Source organism: Mytilus galloprovincialis, chromosome 8, assembly GCF_965363235.1.
Source record: "Mytilus galloprovincialis chromosome 8, xbMytGall1.hap1.1, whole genome shotgun sequence".
NCBI lineage: Eukaryota > Metazoa > Mollusca > Bivalvia > Mytilida > Mytilidae > Mytilus > Mytilus galloprovincialis.
In genome coordinates, this window is record NC_134845.1 from 16,517,985 (window position 1) to 16,523,984 (window position 6,000).

Here is a 6,000-nt window from a genome sequence, read left to right on the forward strand (position 1 = left end):
TTAATGGTATAATTAACGCTGCCATTAAAGTGGGAGGTTTGGCATGCCACAAAACCAGGTTCAACCCACCATTTTTTCATAAAATGCCCTGTACCAAGTCAGGAAAATGGCCATTGTTACATTATAGTTCGTTTCTCTGTGTGTTACATTTCGGTGTTGTGTCTCTGTTGTGTCGTAGTCCTCTTATATTTGATACGTTTCCCTCAGTTTTAGTTTGTAACCTGGATTTTTTTTCTCTATCGATTTATGCATTTGAACAGCGGTATACTACTGTTGCCTTTATTCACATACTTTATAAGATATCTTATAAATTTTAGAAGATATCTTATATAATATATAAGATATCTTATAAAAATGAAATTATATAAGATATCTTAAAAACATGAAATTTTATAATATATCTTATAAAAATGAAATTATATAAGATATCTTATATATTAAAGAAGATGTCTTATATATTGTATAAGATATCTTATACCTTAATAATATATCTTATATATTAAAGGAGATGTCTTATATATTGTATAAAATATCTTATATATTATATAATATATCTTATATATTATATAATATATCTTATATATTATATAATATATCTTATATCTTATATCTTATATAATATATCTTATATATTATATAATATATCTTGTATTTTATATAAGATACCTGAAATTCAAAAAGATAGTAAAACGGCTTGCCATTGTAATACTCAAATAGATCGTTTGTATGTATGTTGTCGTATGTTTTCGATGCACCTTAGTGAACCTGCTGTTCTTTTGCTCCCCTCTTATAGTTTATGTGTTTCCCTCGGTGTCAGTTTTTTTAACACGGATTTTTTTTCTCTCAATCGGTTGATGACTTTTGAACACCGGTATACTACTAACTTCTTTATTTTTTTATATATTAACCCATTGATGTTTGATCAACTTGCGCGTATATAAAAGTTTCACACATGATGTTATCTGCTTTTTGGTCGGGTTGCTGTCTCTTCGATATATTGCATATTTCCAATCTCAATTGACTACCCCTTTAAAGAAAATACAAGGCGGCGCAAAAAAAGTAACACATACATGGCCAATGAAACATTATTTAAAACCGAGTTATCGTTCTTTTACCAGATGATTGATTTTCCCTAGTTTGTTTTTATTACATTAAATACCTCACCTTCATAAATTTAGATATCAGTCCACTCGCTGCATTATTCAACCGGAAACCAGCCAGAAAAAGAACCATGACCCCGTGACAACCTCTCCCACCTGACACCTGTGTGTCCTAAACCTTCATCATTTTTTCCGGTTCAACAACGCATGCTGCACGTTTTTCTGGAGGAGGAAAAAGTTTATTTTTTGCAAACAGTTTAACAAGTTGATAATTTATATATTTATATTGATATTTTTGTTAATAATTATAGTATATTTGGATAATTTTATAATAATTTTATCTGAATATTATGGATAAAATTCCAGCTTCAGCTACCCAAGAGGTAAGTGACAGTCAAATTCACACTTCCAATGGTAATTTGTTGTCCCCTTGGCGTTCGGCCACCCATTCTGATGACTTTTTGGATAGAAGTTTGGAATTTATTCCAGGTGTTTCGGGTGTCGGTATGGAACAGGACTCAGAACCTGTTCCTGTCAGGACTATGCCTTTCGCTCCTGGTGCTAGTCAGTTGAGGCTATCTAGGCCTAGCAGGGTATCACATACCGTAACTAGGCCTGCAGAGATACCAACGTCTCCTGTGGCTTGCACGACAAGCAGGCAGGAGACACTACCAGCTGGCATCAGGAGTGACCCCTTTTCTCGGACTAGGTGGCCCATGAATTTTGCCTACCCTCCCATGCCTATGGGTATGCCCAACTTGCCGCCTTATCCCCAGCCTTTTGATCCGTATTTGGCTCAATCAGTTTGGTCTGGTCAGGGGTTTGGTGGTAGACCCTCTTCAGAGTCATCCTCTTTTAAGGATGAGATGAGGAGTCTTACCACCGCCATACACAAGATACAAGCTACAGTTAATGCTAAGTTCTTGGAATTTGGTAACAGGCTTGATCTTATGGAGTCTAGGGGTCTGTCTCAGGATCCTGCACAGGACCCTCCCAGACCTCCTAGACAGTTGTTGGAAGACGACTCAGTTTCTTTGGCTCCTAGAAGTCAGGAAGGTAATTTTTTGGATGACCAAGGTGGTAATTCTCATTATTCTGATGTTGACAGTGTAGTAAGCACAGAGGGAGATGCTTTCGTTCCTAAGGAGCCTTCTTCAGGCACTTCAGATTGCCTTAGGAGTCTGGTCTATTCTATTCGTAGGGATATGTCGGATATGCCCATGTCGTCTCCACCTAGAGTTTCTTCTACTCCTTCGGATTTCATGGCTTGCTCAGGTATAGTCAAGCCAGAGTCTAAGGGGTATTATTCTTTCCCAGAGTCGGGGCATTTTACAACTGCTTTGTCTTTTGTAAACTCTTCTCTGGCTGAGAATCTTGCTAACACTAGCAAAACTGGTGGTAGTAAGTTCTCTGGTTTCGGACCTGCCTCTTACCCAGGGAGGTGTAGATCTAAGGACTTTGAGATCCATGGATCTTCCTTGGGTATGTCGGCTCCTGCTTGTGACCGGGCTTTTTCTAGTTTGCTTGGTTCGAAACCTTTGGATGGCCTCAGACTTTCTCAAGCTTCTTATGTCAAGTCAGAGAATAATCTGAGGTGTTTGACTTTTGTTTTTGAGACGGCTGAGCACTTTTTGTCAGCAGCTGGGTCTCTTTTAAAGGACAAAGGGGAGGAATTTTCAGATTTGAGGTCTATGCTGCTTCAGGTAGACAAGAGTCTTGGAATGTCTCAATTCCTTCTTCTTGGTACTGTGGCCAACTTTACTCTTGCTAAGAGACAGGAGATTCTTGAAAAATCAACTGTCTCTGAAGCTCTTCAGCAGAGACTTGTCAGTTCTCCTTTGTCTAAGGACAAGTTGTTCTCTGTTTCCTTAGAGCAGTTACAGGAGGAGGTGAATAAGGCCCCTCCTGTTGTCAAGGTGGATGTGAAGGTCACTGATGGGAAAAGATTTGTCAAGACTTCTCAGGTTAACAATCCTTCTTCTTCTCATCAACCCAAGGCTTCTACCTCCTCTTCTTCACAGTCTACGAAGAGGCCAGCTTTTTCTCGTCCCAACTATTCTAGTGGGAAGAAAGCTAAAGTTGTTAAGGGAAAGAAGCAGGGTAAGTGATGTGTTGTCCCCTCCGTTGAATCGTTCCCCACTGGAAGAGGAAAATTATACTTCTCCTCTTCCTCATCTTCCAGTGGGGGGCAGGCTGTCCCACTTTCTAGATCAATGGGCTCTGATAACTTCAGACAAGTGGGTACTTTCGATTTTACGGAGGGGATTGGAACTTCAGTTTCTGGAACAGCCTCCTCTTTCTCCTGTTCCAATCAATCTGTCAGTGACAAAGGATTCTCAAAAGAATCAGTTGTTACAAGACGAGGTGAACATTCTTATTCAGAAGGGTGTGTTGGAGGAGGTAAATCCTCCTTTTCATCTAGGGTTTTATTCCCGGCTGTTCTTGGTTCCCAAGAAGAACGGGAAAATGAGACCGGTTCTAGATCTTTCTGTTCTCAATCAGTTTCTGGTGGTCCCACATTTCAAAATGGAGACCAACAGGTCTATCAGGTCGACAATTCATTTAGGAACTTGGACAACCTCTCTAGATTTGATGGACGCCTATTTTCACATCCCGATTTCTCACAAGTTTCGTCATTTCCTGAGACTGGTTTGGGCAGACAAGGTTTACAGTTTCAAGGCTATGCCTTTTGGCCTGGCTATTGCACCCCTAGTTTTTACCAGGATTTTTCAGACGGTAGTGTCTTATCTTCATACTCAGGCAGTACTCATTCACTCCTACCTAGACGATTCTCTCATCAAGAATCATTGCCGATCTCTTTTGGAGGAACACACCAATTTGTCTATCCTTTTACTCCTGAGACTGGGTTTTTTGATTTCATGGGAAAAATCAGAGATAATTCCCAGTCAGAGTTTCAATTTCCTGGGAGAACATTTTCGGACAGATTTGGGGCTAGTGCTTCCTCCAGAAGAGAAGGTAGTCAAGGTACGTCAGTTAGTCAATGCTCTGACTCAGTTTTCATCTGTCCCAGCTCGTCAATTGCTTCAGCTGGTGGGTTTCTTGATTTCGATCATGGACGTCATTCCACTAGGACGTCTACACATTCGTCCAATCCAGTGGTATCTGTCGGAGTTTTGGCACCCAATTTCTCAGTTGTGGGAGGCACCTGTTCCCATCCTTCCTCGGTTGTTACCTCATCTTCAATGGTGGCTTCAGGAAAAACATCTTCGGAAGGGAGTTTTGTTGGATCCTCCAGACCCCAGCCTAACTTTGTTCACAGATGCGAGTCTGATGGGTTGGGGAGCTTATCTGGAGGGCAGGATAGCATCAGGCCTTTGGTCAGGTGCTCGGTTGGAAGAACACATCAATCTTCTAGAGATGAGAGCTGTGTTTCTTTCTCTCCGTCAGTTTCAGGCTGTGATTCAGGGTCAGTCACTACTGGTTGCCACGGACAACTCCACAGTAGTGGCTTATCTTCAGAATCAAGGGGGGACCCATTCCTTTTCTCTGTATCATCTGAGCAAGGAAATTCTTCTTCTGTGTCACAGTCTCAATTTAATTCTGTCAGTGAGACATGTTCCAGGCAGTCAAAATCTTCTGGCGGATGCTCTCTCCCGTTCCCGTGTTCCAGTGAACACAGAATGGGAAATTCATCCATCAGTGTTTCAGGAGATCATTCTTCGTTGGGATCGTCCTCATATAGATCTTTTTGCCACCAGTCTGAATCACAAGTTGGAGACTTACGTTTCTCCCATTCCAGACGAGAAAGCTTGGGCAGTAGACGCTATGACCCTATCTTGGAAGGGAATGTTCAGTTACATGTTCCCTCCTTTTCGTCTTCTTCCAAAGATCTTGCACAAGATTCAGAGGGACCTATGCAAGACCATTCTTATTGCTCCGGCTTGGCCAAGACAGTCTTGGTTCCCAGAACTACTACTTCTGTGTTGTGCGAAGCCCCTTTGTCTGCCTCTAAGAGAGGATCTACTGTCTCAATTCAAAGGAAGAAAACTGCATCAGGGTCTGCAGAATCTCCATCTGCACGCTTGGTTGTTGTCAGGAATTCCCTCAGAAAGGGAGGCTTTTCTGAGGGAGCAACCAAGCGTATCTCAGGATCAGTCAGACAATCTACAGGAGCAGTTTATGACTCAATGGTCTATCTTCTGTACTTGGTGTCTGTCGAAGCAGATTAATCCACTCTCTGTTACTGTACAACAGTTAGCGGATTTCTTTCTTTACCTTTTTGAGGAGAAAGGTTATTCTCCTTCTACTATAAAGGGATATAGATCTGCCATAGCCAGAACAATATCACTTTCAGGAGGCTCTGATTTTGGGGATAATGAGTTTTTGTCATTATTGATAAAAAACTTTTGCCTTAATAGACCTCGTCAAAGGCGTTTGGTTCCTTCTTGGGACTTAGGTTTGGTTTTAAAGGTTCTACAGTTTCCACCTTTTGAACCTTTACATTCAGCCTCCTTCAAATTTTTATCTTATAAATGTTGTTTTCTGATAGCTTTGGCTACTGGTCGCAGAAGGAGTGAGATTCATGCTTTGTCAATTTCTGAGTCTTGTCTCCGCTTTGCGTCTGATAAGTCTTCAGTTACTCTTCTCACTGATCCATCTTTTTTAGCAAAGAACCAGTTACCTGATAAAGGTTCTGGTTGTATTACTGTTCCTGCTTTACCTCCTACAGCGGATAATCAGTTTTTGTGTCCAGTGAGAGCCTTGCTTGTTTACCTAGCGTCTTCAGCTAAATTAAGATCTGCTGGTTCTTCTAGGTTGTTCATTCCTATTAAAAAAGGAATTTCTGACATTTCTGCTAAAACCATTTCTACCTGGATTTGCAATACTGTCATTTTGGCCTATAAGTCTGCTTCTTCTGAAGTTTTAGTTAAACATCAAG

At 40.8% G+C, this 6,000-nt stretch overlaps 1 long non-coding RNA gene across 1 annotated transcript; it reads right to left on the bottom strand.

The window, feature by feature from the left end:
• Nucleotides 1-3,351: 3,351 nt before the first annotated feature.
• On the bottom strand, nucleotides 3,352-4,411 carry LOC143085189 (uncharacterized). Its single transcript, XR_012981261.1, has 2 exons — nucleotides 4,267-4,411; nucleotides 3,352-3,855 (listed from the first exon to the last, which is right to left on the bottom strand). It is a non-coding gene; the product is annotated as an uncharacterized LOC143085189 (long non-coding RNA).
• Between the last annotated feature and the right edge of the window lie 1,589 nt (nucleotides 4,412-6,000).